This window comes from Acomys minous (assembly GCF_964271855.1).
Source record: "Acomys minous genome assembly, chromosome: 1".
NCBI classification, from domain to species: domain Eukaryota; kingdom Metazoa; phylum Chordata; class Mammalia; order Rodentia; family Muridae; genus Acomys; species Acomys minous.
The window spans coordinates 87893596-87913507 of NC_140483.1; the positions used below are offsets into that span (position 1 = coordinate 87893596).

The window sequence follows — 19912 nt, forward strand, 5'->3', positions numbered from 1 at the left end:
GTGTGAGTATGTGTGCATGTATTTGTGTATGTATGTATCTCTGTGCTAGTGTGTGTAAATATGTATGTGTTTGTGCATGAGTGTGCATGTTCATATGCATATGTGTATGTATATGTTTGTGTGTGTATGTATCTCTGTGTGTAAATGAATGTGCATGTATTTCTGTGTGTGTATGTGTGTGTATATACGTATGCATCGGTGTGTGTGCATATATGCATGTATTATGCATGTGTACATATGTGTGTGCTGGGTTCTCTGTATCCTTTCAGCTCTGAAGCCAAATTCAGAGGTAAATCCAGAGAGTAACCTTCCTAGAGCTTGGAGGGAGCCTCAGGTCTGAGCAACTCAGCCTAGAGGTGATCCATCCTTTCAATTCTTTATGTGTGGCTAGGTGTGTGTGTGTGTGTGTGTGTGTGTGTAGTATCTTTTACTATGACTTTATACTTTGTTTCTTAGGACAGGGCCGCTCACTGATCCAGGGCTCACTAAACTGGCCAATAAACTCTGGAGACCTATCTGTCCTGCGCCCAAGTCCCCAGCACTAAGGTTACAGGCATGACCACACAAATAGCTAACACATCTTCTTAGCACGATTCTTGACGTATAGCAAGGGCTCTTGAGTGTTGACTCAAACCAGCTTTGTGCCCTTTGGTGATGGAACTAACTTTCCATGGCCTCTTGTCCCTGGCTTCTTGTTGAGAGCGTGTGTGTGTGTGTGTGTGTGTGTGTGTGTGTGTGTGTGTGTGTGTGTCCTCCATGCCACCCAGCTCCCAAGACTTTCAAGGTGAAGCTTGAAGCTAGTGGCGGACCTTGTAAAACAGAACCACGGACAGTGGCACACCAACATGCAAATACCTGCCACAGGACACAGACACAATCAAGCGGCAGCCGTCTTCCCCCTGTGTCGAGGCCTGATAATGAACAAGTAATTTATGTCCAGCAGTCAGTGGAGCCTGTCGCAGGCCAGGGCTGAAATGTTACTACGAGGGATTCCTAGGAAGGTCAATGCCCTGCTGTTGTCACTGTTAAGGATTGTCTGTAAATGGCATCGCCTTGGAGGTGTGCCCTTGTTCTCTTGGCATCTTGGAGGGAGAAAGTGTGGGTTTTCTCTGGAGCCAAGCTCCCAAGGCCTTTGCAAAGTTTGCCTTCAGCTGGTGCACCAGTAAGGAGGGGTGATGCAGGCTGGACCGGAGCCTCAGCAGCTGTGGGGATTTGCGAGTGGGCAGGTAGGATTTTTGGCAGCTTCTCTTGATCAGACTGCTAAGCAAAACAAGACAAGATGAAAAGACTTCAAAACCTCCCTGTCTGAATTAATTTGAATCAAATGCTGAGTGTGACAGGGGTGGTGCTCTGGGTACGAAGCAGCAGAGAAGCTCTTTTGAGAGCATGAGAAGAGAGTTGGGAAGGACAAGAGCACAGACTGGTGAGTGGGCCCGTGACAGCCCCTTCCTGTGGGTGCCGTTCTGCACACCTGTGAGTGTCTAGTGAGTCTTCACCATTCTCAGCCGCTGTCAGAGTGTGCTTTAAGAGTCCCATTTCATGGGTGGGGAAACTGAGGCTCGAGGCCCTGCAGCTTCTGTTCCAGAGTTGGCCCTTTTGATTCCTAACACAGTGTTCTGCCCATTGTCTGCCTCAGCTGCTGTTTCCACCTGCCACACATCTGGCCTCAGCGGCTGTCTTTAGGAGACTCTGTTCCCACAATGGCCTCTCCATGCCTTCATTCGGGGAAACATCTGGCCTCAACGATTTTCTTTAGTTGTGGTGAGAGATCCCATAATCCCCTCTATTCTTGACACAAAAGCATGGCTCCCTAGCACAGAAATCTCTGGGAGCCTCTTTAGTAGTGGCTCGGATCTTGATCTGTCCCACCATCATTTCGGAGTAAGTGTCCCTCAGGAAATTTCCAGACTGACCTTTGTTGTGGGGGGAGTGGGGACAGGATGGCCTTTGAAGGAGGTTGGAGCACTGATGTGGACACTGCCTCACATCAGCAGGGGTGCTTGCCAATGGGGGGAGGTCTGAAAGTGGGACCCACATGCATTGTTTACTATGGGATATGGGTTGTTGGGCGATGGGTGAGTGGTGGCAAGATGGCACTGCAGAGAGTGAATACGTTTGTACAGGCCTTCTGAGAAGTTCACTCCTGGGGAATGCTTCTGGGGCTCAACTGGACAGATAGGATGGCCTCTGCTCTGACATCAGACACTAGAGACCCCAAGAGAATAAAATCTTAGCAAGGTGAGACCTGCCCTCCCTGGGACTTGTTCCTCACAGCTGATGTTGACGTAGGTCTTCGAGTTCATGGGAAGTTGGAGGTGCTTAGAAATCAGGGACCCCACAATTCAGGGATGGTGCACTCACTTGGAGCCTGACTTCTCTGGGAACCAGGCTTCCATCCAACCCTTGAGCCCTTGCTCTGCCTGATGCAGAAAGTGGATCCAGTGGTTTCGTGATGACATCATGATTATTGGAGGTTCTTCATCGCTGCTATCCAAGCATTCTCTGTTAGCTTTTCTCTGTCCCACTCTCTAGGCTGACTAAGATGTGGAAGGTACAGTGATTCTGCCTTTTCTTTTGTGGCCCTGGGACCCTACTCATGTGACCTTCATCCCCACATCAGAGATGTGTGCCTTGGTCTTGGCCAGTAACCTCAGGAGACTACATGGCGTTGACCAGATGACTGTAGTTAAGGGTACTTCAAACTCACTGGGCTCATTCTCAAAGCTCAGTCTTGGAAGAAGAAACCTACCAAGTATGGCCACACATGTTTCTGGCCCCCTCAGAAGGCTGTTCCACCTACAAACTTCTCATTGGCCCATGGCTTTCTCTTGTAGCCAAGGCCTACTGTTGGACTCGGAAGGCAGAGTGCTCTGAATGTCTTTCCTGGTGGTTCTGGGACCCCAGGAATTTCTCAGGATGAAGACAGCTTTGCCCTATCTCACAGTAACAGACATGTTGTGTCTCACATCTGTTCTGGAGCCACTGTCTCATGGAAAACACACACTTATCCACAAGCCTCTAGTACCTTCTCCTTTCCTATGAGATTTGGCCCAAAGACTATGATGTAAGAAATTAGGGCTCGCCCACTCAGCAACTGAATACAGCCTCCCCTGCAACTCCCTGTCGGGCCTCCAGGCCTGGTTATCTGGGCAGCGAGAGTTCAGGGAGTAACTGGTCCTAAGAGTCATATCTAGTTCCCGACTTGTCCCTCCTTCCAATGCCCAGGATATGTCTCTGCCTTCCTTTCAACTTGGTGTGACCGTAAACCAGCCCTGAAGAAGAAAGGGTGGATAACAAAGCACAACTGATAACCACAGCTGTTACAGACTCTTTCATCACACAGTTTCCATGACTACACCATACTCCATTGTATACAAGTTTTATAAGTTGCACACTGTTGAGTGTGCAGATGGCTCTCACCCTTTTAAAAAATTATTCTTAGAAAAATTGCTGGGTTGAGTTTCCCTGGACATAATATTTGGGCCAAACTCCAACCCTTCATAAGTAAAGGTATTTATTTTCATGTGAACATTTGAAGGTATCTTATACTACTCCGACATTAGTCCTGCACACTTTCTTGGAGATGTAGACACACACATCCATGCACACTGCACACACTCATACACATATGCACACACATGTAGCTCCCGAGCTACACAGTCCCCTTGCTGATGATAACTGAACTTATTGCTTTGACTTCAACATCTCTCCTCCTCCTCCTCCTCTGCCTCCCAGGCATTGCTAGAAACTGGAGCTTCTTGAGGACTGTGACATATTGCTGTGACACTTGCAGCGACTAATGTTTGGCCCTTGAATGCAGTTGCCTTGTGCAAGGTGGTCTTTCCCGGGTAGTGGAGTGATCAGCTCATTCCAGCTTGGCTTTCACATCATCAGGACTGAAAGTTCTGAGTCCGTGAAACCTCCTTGATACTTGTCCAGATAAAAATCAAGATGGTGGACATGTAGGCAAATTGCTGAAAAGAAGTCTTCCAACTGCAGGGCAGCCACCAAGTGCAAGTGAAGGTGTGATGACAAGGAGAACACACTCTCTGTGGCTTCTTCGCATCAAGGAAGACTGAGAAATTCCTCCTCTTTGGGGATGGCTTTATTCCCTTGTAGCAGATACCAGGTACCCTGGGCCTGCCCTGGGGACCCAGCGGAAGCTGCAGATGGAGGTCAGATTGGCTGTGTGGAGAGGTCTTGCTTAGCTGAAAGTTCTTTATCTGAGCTTGACTTGCTATATTGGAAGGGGCCATTGGATCAGCGCAGTGTGCTGAACTTGAATTTCAGACAGGCAGTAAATATTTCTGTAGTGAAAGCAACAGACACGCTGATTTTAAAAGTTAACTTTGGGCTGGGGAGATGGGTCACAATGATGGTCTCATAGGCTAAATAGCTCAGGAGGTAAAGTGCTTGCTAGGCCAACACAAGGACCTAATCAGAACCTTGGCACATAATAAAAAGCCAGTGCAACTCTGCTTGTCTGTAACCCCAACATTGGGGCTGGGAGAAGACGGGCAGATTTCTGGAGCTCAATGCCGGCCTAGTTGAGTCAGTGAAAGTCTCCAGCTTGAAAACTAACATGGAGCACTATTAAGGGGAACATCTGATGTAACCTTCTAACATCCCCCAATGCTCCCACACTGTCTCCAACACTCCTACACACACACACACACACACACACACACACACACACACACACATACATACACACACGCACACACACATGCACACACGCATACACACACGCACACACACATACACACATGCACACACATGCACATACACACATGCACACACACATACACACATACACACACACACACACACACACCATATATGTCCCAACAAAATTAATCTGCTGTTTGTGTACAATTCAAATGGACTAGGGCGTTCTGTGCTTCTATTTGCTGAGTCTGGCAGTCCTAGGCTCGAGGAACGCAGTAGTGCTGTGGCATCAGAGGTGTCATTACCATTTTTTGGGCCATTGCTTCATGAGCAAAGACAGATCGAAGCGTGTGAATCCCCACTGCACCTAAATGCAGATAAACATGACGAACGGTAATGGCTCAGAGGAGCCGGTGGCAGCGTTTCCCGGAAGCAGGTGAGTGAGGATGCTGCAAATGAGCATCTGGATGCTGGTGTCCAGGCCCCACCTGCTGTACTTGAGGTAAGGGTCCACAAGAGGACATTCTCTTCTGAAGAAGTAAGGCTCAGGCCTGGAGAGACAAAGCTAGAGGCCGTGCTTGAGTTCCTGGGAAAGCTCACACAGTCTGTTCTGGTGCTCAGGGGCAGTCACAGGCATCTGTGAATAAAGCTGGAGTTGCACTAACTAGGAGTCCAACTTCTGTTAGGAAGCCTGTTTCTGTGGTGATGGGAACTCTGTGGGTCCTGATGGAGAGAAAGGTGGAAGCACCATCAACACTTTCAACGCAACCCTGGCTGAGGTGGCCTTGGGTCCACAGAAGTGTATGTGTGTGTGTGTGTGTGTGTGTGTCTGCGTGTGTGTGTGTGTGTCTGCGTGTGTGTGTGTGTGTGTGTGTGTGTGTGTGTGTGTGTGTTGCGGGGTGGGTGGGATGATATTCATATTCGTGGGAATTGGGAGTGATTAAAAAACAGGCTCATCCTCCCTCTTCTCCAGCCTCCTGGTCTTTATTTGATCAGTTGGGCACTGATGATGAGGTAAGTATTTGGGTGTGCTATCTTGGATGAATTTATTCATTGGTTAGTTTTGTCTTTCTTGGGTGATCTTATTTTACTTATGTGATAGATGTTTTGTTTGTTTTTATTTTTTTTTATGACAAGGTTTCTCTATATAATGACACTGGCTGGCTGTCCTGGAGCTTGCTCTGTAGACCAGGCTGGCTCTGCCTCCTGAATGCTGAGATTAAAAGCATGCACCACCACCACTGTGGTGATAGATATATAGATTTTACATACACTAGGTGAGGATTCTAGCACTGAGCTGCATTCCTGGCCTTCTCCATAGCTTTCTAACACTTGTTTGGTGTCATCTCTTTAATGAGATTCTGAAAGATTAAATAAGATCTCCAATGCTTAGGTGAAATTAACATGTGCACAAATACATGAATATACATATATTTTCACACATGCAGGGAGAGAGAGAGAGAGAGAGAGAGAGAGAGAGAGAGAGAGAGAGAGAGAGAGAGAAGAGAGAAGAGAGAAGAGAGAAGAGAGAAGAGAGAAGAGAGGAGAGAGAAAGTATGTGTGTTAAAAAGTAATTTTTTCCCCAGATATAATTGTTGTATTGGAAGCTTACTGCCTCGTCTGCTAACCTAGACCTAGGCCTAGTCCTAGAAGCTTCTAGCCTCCGTGCAATACAATCTAGGCCTAGAATGTTTTCAGCCTCTGAGACTTACTCATTAGCTTATCCTTTCTAGTTTTTTTTTTTTTTTCTGAACTCTGCCTGGCTGGTTCAACTCAGCTGTGTGGCTCAAACTCCTCTCTAAGCAGACTGATTCAACTGGGTCTCTCAGCTTCTCACCAAATTGCTCTGCTTGGCCTCAAACTACCTCTAGCAATCTGTTCTAATCTTCAGGCTCCTTCTCATTCTCTGGCTCGTTCTGTCTTCACCTGTGTCTGGCTTGTTTTCTCTTCAGCTTGTACAACTCTCCTGGTAGAACTGCCACCTCTTTCTCTCTCTGTCTCAGTGCTGCTCTCTGGCTTCAGCTGCCTCTGCTGTGCTGCACTAAACTCAGGAACAAACTCCAATGTGGTTGCTGCCTTCTACCTTCTTGTTTGGGATTAAAGGTGTGTGCTCAGGGTGTGTCTGCATTCCAGGCAGAGGAGCCATGTTGCTGGATTAAAACCCCAGCAACTACAAGAGGGGTGGGGGGATATCATATAATTCAAAAACAGCAGAGCTAAGACCTGAACTTATGTCCGTGTAACTTCAAAATCTTGCTGCTAGGGGTCTGAGAGATGGCTCAGCTGTTAAGGACACTGGTTGTTCTTCCAGAGGTCCCGAGTTCAGTTCTCAACACCGGCTGGTGGCTCAAAATCACCCATAACTCCAGCTCCAGGGGTTCCAGTGTCCTTTTCTGGCCTCTGCAGGTATCAGGCATGCATAAGGTACACATACATACATACATACATACATACATACATACATACATACATACATGGGCCTGGTGGCACATACATACATCCCTGCACTCAGGATGCAGTGGCAGGTGGATCGCTGTGAGTTTGACGTCAGCCTGGTCTACAAAGCGAGTTCAGATCAGCCAAGACTACACAGAGAAACCCCATCTCGAAAACAAACAAACAAACAAACAAAAATGCATACATGCATACATACAGGAAAACCACTCACACACATAAAATAAAAATAAAGAAAAACGATTTCTCTGTGTTCTGGGCTGTGTCGGAATTCACTGCCCCGGGGCTACTGCCGTGGCTCCATGATTTAACTTCAGGGGTCTGTATCCCTGAGCTGAGCCACATCTTCTGGTCCAGGCATTCCCACTGTGACACTTGGGCTATTGATCATTTACCCACTGAGGCTCTTGCGCTGTGGGAGCTGAGGCTGGAGGCCGTGGTGTTTCTGCAGGCCCTCAGGCTGGCCTGCTGTTTCCTTCCCTTTGCTGCTCTCATCACTGAGCTTGTGAGAGTTCTGGGCTCTGCTAGCAGTACACAGTGCTCACAGTCTAAAGTGGAGGGCTTGGAGTATGGGCTGAGAAAACAAAACAAAACAACAACAGCAACAAAAACCTCCATCTGTTCTCTCTTCCTCTGTGGTGCACCAAATGGGAGAGAGGAACTCCCAAAGGTGTATGCACTGAGATCATCCTAGGCGAGAAGGACCAGTGCTGATCCCCCCTGTATGACCCCTGTATGACCTATTGGACCTTGGCATCTCTGGTGCTACAAGAGTGATGTTAGGTTGTGCGTGGAAGCACATGCCTTTAAACCAGCATGCAGTAGAGGCAGAGGCAGGTGGACCCCTGTGAGTTGGAGGCCAGCCCAGTCTACATAGCAAGCTGTAGGTCAGCCAGAGCTACACAGTGAGACCTTGTCTCAGAGTGTGTGGGGTACTAGGTTAAGTCATGCTTATAGATGCCAGCTGCCGTGACAAACTTCCGAGGGCGTGACAACTCAAACACAACCTTTATGTTTCACCTGTGAAGCATAGCAGATGTTGATAGGTAGGAGTGTGGCTGTCAGATAAAGATGGATAACCGGAGGCTAGGAGTTGGTCCAGCCAGGAGAGTGCTGGCCATGCAAGCATGTGGACCTGAGTTCAGATTCGTTATCCTAGCATTCAGGTAAAATCCAGGTGTGGTGTCATGCGTCCATGGTTTTGGTGCTGGGATGGCAGAAGCCAGGTGTGGTGTCATGCATCCATGGATTTGGGAGAATCCCCGGGACTCGCTGGCCAGCCAGTCTTGACAAGTGATAGCTTCAGGATTAGTAGGAGACCCAAATGCAAAAATTGAGAAGGAGACACACCGAATGCCAACTTCTGCTCCCCACCCCCACATGTACATGTACCCACATGCATACTCACCCTCCCACATATACACGCACACAAATAGGTACACATACAAATGGGATACCTAGTTACATTGAATTTTGCATAGACGAGATCTAAATGTGAGAATCTAAGCTATTTCTAAATGATAATCCAGTGATCCCTAGGGCCCAGAACTCCTTAAGAAAGATCTTTGGGGTCACTCTGTCTCAAATATGTAATTGAAGACATATTTGCTGCTTATCTGAAATTAAAATTTAATTGAACATTCTGTTTTGAGTTTTGCTAATTCTGGCTGCTCCAGATATATGGGATTCCAATCTTGACTCATGCTTTGATTCTTCCACCTTCAACCGTGATGGTTAATGTTATGTTTTAAGTTTAGATCACTGTGCTTAAGAGATCTATAAAGCAACAGGACCTCCAACCTGTAACCCCCACTACCCAAGGACAGATAACTTCCTGGAATGCTGGGGGCTCTTGTTCATGTAACAAGCTTGGTTGCCCCTGATTGTACAAGGTGCACGTCAAGATGTGTGCTTGTGCCTGACTGCAGGAAGGCAAGCAACACGTAGCCTTGTCAGTTCTGCCTTTATAAGCCTCTGACAAATGTAATTTGGGACCATGTTCTAAGACCCACAAGTCTCAGGTACAGCCCTGGCCAGTGTCCACCGTCCTGGCCAGTATTTAGTAAAGCCTCTCATTTATTAAGGTGTATTCATTGTCAGGGTGATGATTCTCTGAATGACCCCAGACCGGAACACAACCTGTGTTACACCCAAAGTGCCCCCCTCCAGTGTAGTGATGGTGACACTGTTCTAAGCAGAAGGGTTTTGGCCAGGTAACAGGATCGTTATGAGGTAAACAATCCTAAAGGCACGCTTAAATCAGTGGTGAGGGAAGGTCTCCATGAAAAGGTGATATTTGAACAAAATTGCTAAGAAGAGAGCATGTTTGGAGAAGTCTGGATACTAGCAGAGCATGTTTTTAAAGGCAGTTTCTACTCATCAGGAACCTTCCTTAATGCTCCAGGAACCTCCCTTTAATGGCCCCAGAGGTCAGCTACCACAGGCAGGGCACCTAGTTCCTGGTCAGTCTGGACAGATCCTGACAGCCTAAATCAGCTCAAAGACCCCACCCTGCTGTCATAAAACCCTCTTGCTTTCCCGCCATTTTGCTTTTCTCTGCTCCCTGAGAGCTAGCCTTGGCAGACTGATCACCATAAACTTTTCTTTCTACCATGGAATGGCCTGTTTTTGTGGTTTCACTGCACCCTTACTTCCTTACGAAGAGACTACAGGCTTAAATCTTTTCCCTCTTTACAAAAAAAATCGTTTTTTCATACAAAGTATCCTGATCATGGTTTTCCTCCCCCATCTTTCCCCAGATCATCCTCATCTACTCAGGCACATAGCTCCATGCTTTTCTTTTTCTCTCTTTAGAAAAAAAACCCAGGCAAGAAAACCCTATAGTAATTAATAATAAACACAAGAAAGACACACACAAAATGAAAATTCATAAAACCAAAATTGAAAACCATAATATACAAGCAAAAGGTCAGTAAGAAAAAAAAAAGCAATATGAAGACAAAAAGTCTACAAAAATACCACTGATGTCATAAAAATAAAATAAAACTCAATGTTACTTTTATTCATAATGTTTTATAAACTCAATATGAAAACAGCTTTGAAGCTACCGTATCACAAACTATGGAATGCCTTGTACTTGAGGAACTATATTTGTATTCATATAAAGAAACTGTACAATTTTTATAAGTAAAGAGAATGGTTTAAAAAAATAAGAGTATAGGTAGCTCTGATCCAATAGGAATGGCGTGACTTTGAACTTACCCAAATTCACCTGTTGAAATCCTAACTCTTAAGGAGGCTGTGTTAGGAGGTGGAACGCAGGGGCGTGGGCAAGTCGAGCAGAGGCTCCACTAACGAGCTCAGTGTCTGCTGTGGTATCTGAATGATTTGGGCCAGTCATCTAAGGGCCTGTGTGTTGGAAGCTTGGTCCAGAATACAGCAATGCTGAAGGGTGGTGGATAGGGTCCATTGGAGGGGTTGGGTCATGGAACTTGGAGAATCAGCCTGGAGCAAGAGTGAGGTTGAAGAGTGCCCAAACCCTGAAAATCTCTTCTTGAGACAAGCAGGAGTAAGGATGGCTCCTTCTCTATTCTGGGCCTGTGTGCCCTAGTATACGTCGAGTTGCGACCCTCCACCTCTGCCATCCCTGAGGTAGTCATGGAGCTTAGTGGCCAGATTTCAAGACAGGTCCAGCTAGCTATCACCTAGAATTCCTTTCAATGCAAATGAAACATTTCTAGAACTTCAGCCCCACCCAATGATGCACATTCACCCAGAAAACTCCTACTCATTTCCGTAACGTTTGTAAAACCCTTATTCCCCCCAAATAAAAGAGAGCTATTTCACTAAAAACCATATCAGAGAAGGTCTCGCACTCCCACACACTCACCCCCAATGGAGACCCTGCTAACTCACCTGCCCAGCTAAGCATCATTCCTTCAGGGTCAGCATCTGTCATCTCTGTTTTCCTAGCCAGTAGCTATTAGCACAAAGGCCCTAGCAGTGATGTTATCCACATGGTGTGATGCAACCGAAGGGCCCTTGCCAGAGCTGTATTGTGTGGTTTGGGATACTAGCTCCCTGAACTGTAAGCTAAATAAGTCAGTTTTCTTTATGAACTAACCAGTTTCAAGTATTTTGTGACAACAATGCAAAGATTTCTAATATAACTCCTAAAAGAGACCCCAGAGAGCTCCTTGTATCATCCACTAAATGAGGATACAACAAAAGAGCAGTAGTCTATAGATCAGGAAGTGGGTCCTCACCAGATCTTGGCAAATATAGGACTCACAGTTCCTTGGGATACCAAAGTGGGCATAGGCTGGCTGTGGGCCATGCAGGGTTCAGATATGTCCATGGTGGAAATGAGCTTGCAGTAGGGTGTCACTTAGGGACAGGACAGAGGCAGGTCATTCTCCTGTGAAGAGGAGGAGGGGTCAGTAGCTAGTAGCACTCTCTGGTGAAAGCACATGAGTTTTTGGAGGTACCTGAGGATGTAGAGTCTGGTAAGTCAGGCTTGTCAGATTGCTGTAGTGGGGCTAACACATCACTGAGCCATCAGTTATCAGTGATCTTGTGGGAGTGGGGGTGTGTTTCATCCCAAACCCAGAGTTGCTGCAGCTAGGGTAACCCAGGTTGCATAATTTTATTTTTCAGATAGCTTCCTAAACTGCATCTGATGGTCCTCACCCGACCCTGTTTTACTGGAGACAGAATCTTGCAATATAGTTCAGGCAGGTCTTGAACGCGTTATGTAGCTCTGGCTGTTCTGGAACTCCTGAACCTCCTGCTCAGACTCCTACATGCTTGGATTACATAGGGCCCTTTGCTTGCTCTCTGCATGGGTCCTGATTCCCATTCATAAGCCCCTCTGCCCTGTCCTCCGATTGAGGGTCTGTGCCCTTTAGTGGGAAAGACTTACTGTACTTAATTCAGACTCAACCTCTCTGTCTCCCCCTCCAGCCTCCCACACCCCTCTGATTACGGAGAGATTGTCTTTGGGTCTCCGAATCATTAATTTTGGTTGTGTAGCTCCTGCCTGGCAGAGCTTTTTCTGCTCTGAAAAACTCCTATTATAAATAGTTCAATAATACATGTCCTCCTGAGTTTAAGGCTCCGGCTTATGTAATTGGAAATCTGGATGGGGAGCGAGTTAAAGTTGATGCCATAAAGACAGTAAAATAATTAATCACTTTGCTCTGTTTAATAGATTCAAGGGCACAAGAACAGCCTTGTGGCCAGAGCCAGTCTCATCAGGAATGGCACTTGCTGTCACCATGCTCTTGGCAGGCCCTGGGGACACAGGCCCCAGAAATCAGCAGTGGGGGTGGGGCCTGAGGATTGGGCCTGGCCAAGACATGCACCCCCTACAACTCTTCCAAGCCCTGCTCATCAAGGCAACCATGACACCGCCCCCTTCCCCCCCCCCAACTCTGATTGTCTGCTTCCATTGTGTCTTCCAGAAAACAAGAGCCTGGTCCAGCCCACCCAGCCAGCTCCCAGGCTCCTTCCTCTTCAACCCACAGAGGGCTTTTGCTTCAGCTGCCCTGTTCTGTCCTCACCCTGTGAAGTAGGCATGGTAGCTCTTCCCTTCCTCTTCATGTCTCCTAAGAAAAACTTGAAGTTTCATCTGGCTTCAGCAGAAATAGGCCATCCCTCATCACCTCTCGTGTGCCCTTTATAGAGGTACATAGGTAGGAGGCAGATTTGGTCTTGCAGTCCCACTTCGGCGACTCTGCAGACTGTGTTCTCTCCTTCTTCTGAGTGGCAGGGATGGCAAATGCAGGGTCCCTGAGGAAGCTGAGCCAAGGATAGGACCTGCCTCGGTTGGGGAATCACCTTGTGCACCCGTGTGCTCCAGGATGCTCTAATGCCCTCAACACAGCACAGCAACTGGTTTTCACACCATGAAGGCAGCATCCATCCCAGGACCTTGTACTGTTAGCCTGAGTCCATCCAAGGTGATTTCTGGAGTGAACAAGTACCCAGAGGCAGGGACGACCAAGCACCGGGTGGCCGGACCTCTGAAACCAGGCTAATTTGGTTTTTTTTTTTTTTTTTGCCTCAGTCCCACCACTCAGAAGCTACGTGATCTTGGGGCAGATGCTTTTCTCAGGCTCAGTTTTTCTGCCTGCAGGGTAGGAGTGACAGATGCTCTTCTTACAGCCTTGAAACCTAAGTGGCCTTTATCTGGACAGTGTTTGTCTTCCTGGTGGTGGCCTATGGCCAGTGCAGAAGTTGCAAAGGGCTACTGTTGACCCGTGGAGTCCGGCAGGCAGACAATGCGGGGAACCAGGACTCTGAGGCAGGCCGGTGCTGCAGGCTGTAGCCTCCGTGTCTCTGTCTCTCAGAGTTGGGGGGTTAGGCAGCATCCAGCCCCTCCCACTTCTGAAATGAATGTTGTCTGATGGGGTCCCGACTTGACCTTATCACTCATCTCACCAGCCTTCCCCAGCCACTCCGTCAGGCAAAGCTGCCCTGTGTTCCCATTTCACTGACGAGAAGTGGAGGTGCAAGAGACAACGGGACTCTTTAAAACTGCCCTTGTAGGTGGAAGGGACTCTCGAGTTCCTCTGTAGGGACCCAAGGGCAACTTGAAGTCACCTTGCAGCTAGCTGGCTGGTGGCAGGCAGGCACGTGAGCCCTTCTGTCTCCAGTGAGGGATGTGCTGGCCAGGTGAGGAGGCCTTGCTCAAGGTTACTATGAGTTCTGCTCCCCCTGTGCCGGTGAATGGACCATTCATCTTGGGGGGAGGGGCCAGGCCTCCCCCTGCACAGCCTTCCTGGGTGGGTCTGAGCTCTCCAGACATTCATTTCACCAAGCTAAGGACAGAGGCTAGGTACCAAAGGGCTGCTGGGTGATGTTGAGGATGCGCCTTCCTCAGTGGGGGTAGGTGGGAGTAGAGGAACTGAGGGTAATCGAAAGGAGACAGGGAGTATGGGAATGTGGTGGGGGGATATTTCTATGGTGTGTGTGTGTGTGTGTGTGTGTGTGTGTGTGTGTAGTATGGGTGGGATATTTATATTACATGTACGTATGATATGTGTGTACAGTGTTTTCATGGTATGTGGGTGTGTATGATTGGGGCATTTGTACATAGAACATTACATAGTGTTTTTTAGAGTGTGTGAGCAAAGAGCTGTACAGGAGGCAATGAGGTTACTTAAGTTACAAAGGACAGAGAGGACATTGCGTGCAAGAGGGATGGCATGAAGAGGACAGGTGGTTAGATGCTGTGAATATCCAACATGGTTGGGGCATGAGAGGGACAAGCCTCTATCATTAGAAGTAAGACCCAGTATGATTAGTTAGAGCAAGGTGATGGAGACCTTGCTTACTAAGCTCCGAGTGGGGATTTATCCTGAGAGGACTCCGCAGCCACTGTAAGTCGTTAGGTAATGCTTTAGGGGGATGCTTTTGAAAAGTAAATGTGGCAGTGGTGGGAGGAAGATGGATTTGGAGGGTCAAGGATGGGACAGGAGGTGGCAGAGATCAGTGAGATATGCTAATACAGCCTGAATGAGAGAGAGGGCGCTCCAAGAGAAGACCCTAGGCTGATGTCAGCAGCCTGGAGGGGGCTCAGCTGGGCACTCTGGGCTTTCTGGTCAGGGAAATAGAAATGGGAGCTGGAGAGGTGGCTTAGCGGTGAAGACACATGCTAACTTGTCCTTAGTAACCTCATTGCCTCCTGCACAGCGCTTCACTCACACGCTCTAAAAAACACTATATAATGCTCTATGTACAAATGCCCCGATCATACACACCACATACTATAAAAACACACCCGGGTTTGGTCCCCAGCACCCACATGGTGGCTCCCAACCATCTCCAACTCCAGTTCCATGGGATCTAATACCCTCTTCTGAACTCTGAGGGTACCAGGGCACACACACACATGCATTCAGGCAAAACACTCATAAACATAAAAGAAAGTAAACAAGTTGGAAACAGACAGAAATGGAGACATCCCTGACCAGAAAGAGGAGGAGCCAGTTTAGGGAGAAGGTGCTAGGATGGTCTGGCCAGAATTGTTTACTCAAACACAGCCTCTTCAGAGGCTCAGTTTTCCTTCCTTCCTTCCTTCCTTTTTTTTTTTTTAAAGAGCTATTTACTTACTATGTATACAGTGCTCTGTCTGCACATACACCTGCAGGCCAGAGGAGGGCATCAGATCTCATTATAGATGGTTGTGAGCCACCATGTGGTTGCTGGGACTTGAACTCCTGACCTCTGGAGGAGCAGTCAGTGCTCTTAACCGCTGAGCCATCTCTCCAGCCCCACAGGTTTCCCTCCTTAATGAGGCCAGATCGTGGGAAATGATCACACGTTTGCTTTTTGTCCGACTCTAAACATTTGTCAGGGCGTAAGTGAATGGCTCACACTGTGTTGGGGAGGGACTCTGGATGGTGATCCAGCTGGCATGGAGGGTGGGCACGGTCTTCTACAGTTGGAGGTCAGCGGCAGGAGCCTGCAGGAGTCTCAGATGGTCCCGAGAAAGAATGGACAGAGAACAGTGGTCCACCTTTTGTACCCTGGCTCGTTAGCATAGAGCCTGGCAGAAGGTGTGGGCATTTCTTAACGAACAATGAGTTGAGCCTGCACTTGAGCCTGAGAGAACTTTTGTCTACATAAGGGTCTACAGCAGGAAGATAGCGGGGATCAGCGAACTGGGCTCAAGGGAGTGACCTCAGCTTCAAGACTGATGCGTATGGTTCCTCCTGAAGTCTGTGGAGAAAGGAGATGGGAGCCAGCAGGGGGCTTGCTTAAGTAGAGAGAGCCATAATTCCAAGGGCAGAGATTTGGGGCTTTTACTGTGCGGGCAAACGACCAATGAGAAGGCTCGCTGTGGAAGAGCCTGTCTCAGAACTGAGCCATGGTGTTGCCCTTAAATGATGGGTTTCTGGCCACTTCCGCCATAACCCCGCCTCTGTCCAGGTAGCATCCCAGAGTAGATAGGTACTGGGATGCATGAGTTCTGCCCACAGTATCTTCCTCGGCTCTCATTGGACGTCCATCAACTGTCCTGTGTGACTTCTAGTCTCCCATCCTTAGGAGTCCTAGATGCCTTTGGTCTCTTTCCACTTAAACCAAGGTTTTCAAGGGCCAGGTTAGTGAGTCTGGATTAACGGATGCGCTGGGCACTTCCTGTATCAGTCATTATTCTAGGTTTGAGGTCACAGCTTCAGACCCAGCTCCCAGGGGCGTCACAGCGCCTGGCTGAAGTCAACATACTCTTCGGCTTGTTGTATGAATTTATGTACCACGATAAGAAGCTTGCCTAGAAATAAAAATAATAGCAACATCATTTAGAGACAGCTACTGGGAAAATGACAATTTTAGCTGGGTTTGAGGGGAAGACACCATTCACCAAGCAGAGGGAGGTTGAAAGGGGGTCTTGTCCCTAGGCAGAGGGAACAGCATGGACCAAGGTCAGTTGCTGAAATGCGTTTGTTCCATACTGGGCTGAGCAGCCACCCTGGAGGGAAGGCCTGCGGTGAGCGCAGAGGCGGGCATGCAGCACAGCACTCTAGCACTCCGGACTGGAGTCAGGCTGAGAATTTTCTTTCTTAGGACCTGGGGGAGCCACTGAAGGTTTGTGTGTGTGTGTGTGTGGATTTTTTCCAGACAACTGCTGTGTTATTTTCAAACAACCTCTCTGACTTTGTTTGCAGAATCGGGTGAGGACCAGCAAGGTGATTTTTATTCTGGCGGCCTGGCCTTTTTCTTCAGATAATTAAAAGAAAATGGAGAGGAGGTAGCATCCATCTAGAACTTTTGCTGAAAGCAATATTCAGAGGAGGTGTTTGTAATCTTTTCTCCTCTCCAGACAGAGGTGAGCAGCTCTCTACAAGCCTCTGGCAGAACTCAGGCCAGGATGGACATGTCAGGATGTCTCACTGAGCCACGTAGGTTTGCTTAGCCTCACCTCATCCTTAGATTTCACCAAAGGCCAGTTTCCCATTCTGATAACAATCCCACCACTTACTTCTCCTGGGCCGGAGGCAGAACTCCAATTCCTCGCTTCCTCCATTTCCACGCTGGATGCTCTACATGGTTTACTCTGCTTCTCTGGCTTTTGAGGGGCTGTTTCTTCAAGAAAGCTGCCTAGCAGGAGTACAAACAGCCAGAGTAGGGGGGGAAGGTGTCGCTTCTGGTCCCTGCCCACAGCAGTGCAGGAGAGGTTGATCTTTTAGGTTGCAGAGGCCATGTGAGGAGGGGCTGGCCAGTGCAGCTCTTTCCAGAAGTGTTTGTGATGTGAATGGTGTGTTTATTATGCTTTCTCAAACCCTTTGAGCAAGCACGCTAAGAAACAGCACAGGAAACAAACCAACCCTTCCACTGAGGCAGAACCACCATCACCCTCTCAGGAACGACAAAAGGAGCACGCGCCAGTCAACACATTCGGGTTAAAAGCAGTGAAAAGAGGCACCCTAATGACGGAGCATGGAACCTCAAGAAGACAATATGCACATTCCAAAATCAGGCACTTGGGGCATGACTGCCATCTCCCAGAGCTGCTCTGCAAACTGACCCCTGGGGAGGGGACAGGTCCACTGTGCAAGACCCATTGTTCTCAGTCACCTGCTGGGGCTCACTTTCCTGCATGGGGTCTCTAGGTCTGGGGATTTCTGGAGCTCAGTTTTTTTTCTCTGTCCAAAAGTAACAAGAGCCTCAAGCCTTCATCAGCAGCTGTGCAGGGATGGGCTCTGTGGGCCACCTCACTGCTGACTTTGTAAATGACCAGCTCCGAACCACATTTTCTTCAGAGTTTATAGGCATAATGGAACCGTGCAGCCAGATTCAAATGAAAGGACAAATGTCATTGGCCAAAATGAACAATTATAGGAAACAAAGGGAAAATAACGATTAAATATCTTTCATTACAGCCGGCTAATTATCATGAGTTCTGGACTTAACTGTTCAGGCATAGAATTAAAAACCTTAATTATATTGTCACCTTTGTCTCTTAGCTCCCATTGCCACAAATGAATCCATTTACTGTAAGTGCTGCTGATGAGCAGAAATTGATGGCAGTCCCAGTGAGGTGGGAGAGGGGGCCCGGGAGTGCGAGGGGGAAGTGTGTGCACCAGGCAGTACTACCAGGCCCGCACAGCTGGGCGGCATCTGCATTCCAGGACATTATAAATTAGAAGCACTTTTAATGAGACAAATACAGGTTTGATGGATTTTATGATTTCTTCTCCCCTTCAAATCACTAACAATGCTCCTCCTCTTTCTTCCTTTCTATTAGAGCAGGGCGCTTGTTAAGTGATTGCGTTAATGGTCTTTGGAGACAGGCTGAATGTGCGGGGACAGGGGGGACCTCCCTTGTGAGGGCATCGGAAGGCTCTTTTCTCTAAAGAAGACAAGTCCCGTCTGTTGTTCCAAATGGGAGCCTTTTAAAAGCTCAAAACAGTGAGTGAAAAGGCAAGAGCATTCTGAGAGCAAGGCAAACCGAAAAAGAGAGCTTTAGGATGCCTGGGAAATAAAGCTCTCCACACCAGCAGAGGTGGAGGTGGGTGGGTGTGGTGTCACTTTGAGAGGCCAGCCAGCTCAGTAAGAGCCAGGGGTAGAGCCGGGCATGGTGGCGCTCACCTTTAATCCCAACACTGGGGAGGCAGAGGCAGGTGGATCTCTGTGAGTTCGAGGCCAGCCTGGTCTACAAAGCAAGTCCAGGACAGCCAAGGTTACACAGAGACAACAACAACAACAACAACAACAACAAAAAGAGCCAGGGGTAGATACCAGAGAGATGGCCAATGGTCAAGCGGTCAGTTTCTTGACTTCAGGGTATGGTGGAATGCAGCTGGGAGTGAGAAAACTCATAGAATTAGAACCAATCCCTGGATTGTGATTCTGCTCACAAACTCAGAAAACACATTGCCTGGTTTTGCAGGTAGGTTTCACTCTTTCCTGTGATTCTGGGCAAATCATTTAACTTACTTGTGCCTCAGTCTCCTCATTTATAAAGTGGATTGACAGTGCTCACTTCTTAGGGGACGTATAGGCCAGCAAGGTGGTAGGCAGGTAAGGGTGCTTGCAGCCAAGCCTGCCAATCTGAGTTCAATCCCCAGGACATGCTGGAAGGAGAGAACCAGCTTCTGCAAGTTGTCCTCTCCCTCCCTCCCTCTCCTCCCAACACACTCATATATACATACACAAAACCATATACATAAACACACAAAATCATGTACACACATAGACATATGCTCACACACACACTCATATACACACACATAATCACACACACACTCAAATACACTCCTTCATGTACAAACACACTCAGATACACCCACTCTTATATACACAGACTAATATACACAGGTATACACACTCATGTACACTCCCTCATGCACACAGACTCATACACACAGTTGTACACATACTCATATATATATATACACACACTCAGACACACATACATAAATGTAATAAAGTGCCCATCATACCATAAGAACTATTATGTATTAAACATGCCATGTAAAATGTAACTATGGTTCAAAAGTTAGATCCTTACCTATACAGCACTCCATAACCTCTCTGGGTTTCAATTCTCTTATATGTGGGAGAAACCACTCATATACTCTAGAAGTTTACAGTAAAAAAAAAAAAACCTTAGTTACTAATGCTATGTTGTGCTGCTACGCATTCCCTGGGTCTGTGATGAGCCAGTTTAGATATTAGAGAGACAAGATGGGGAGGTGATCCTGGGGAAAGTTAACATAAACCAGGTGGAAAGCCATCTGCTGACACACTTGATGACTATGGTTGTCTTAGGTGGAGGCAGTTTCTGGGGCAAGCACTGTGCTGGGTGCATGGCAGGAGGGCA

General features: G+C 47.8%; 1 long non-coding RNA gene across 1 annotated transcript; it reads right to left on the reverse strand.

Moving 5' to 3' along the window:
- Positions 1-16191: 16191 nt before the first annotated feature.
- Positions 16192-19665, reverse strand: LOC311592124. The gene is made up of 4 exons (XR_014777298.1): positions 19601-19665; positions 19027-19163; positions 17069-17187; positions 16192-16360 (listed from the first exon to the last, which is right to left on the reverse strand). It is a non-coding gene; the product is annotated as an uncharacterized lncRNA (long non-coding RNA).
- Positions 19666-19912: the final 247 nt, after the last annotated feature.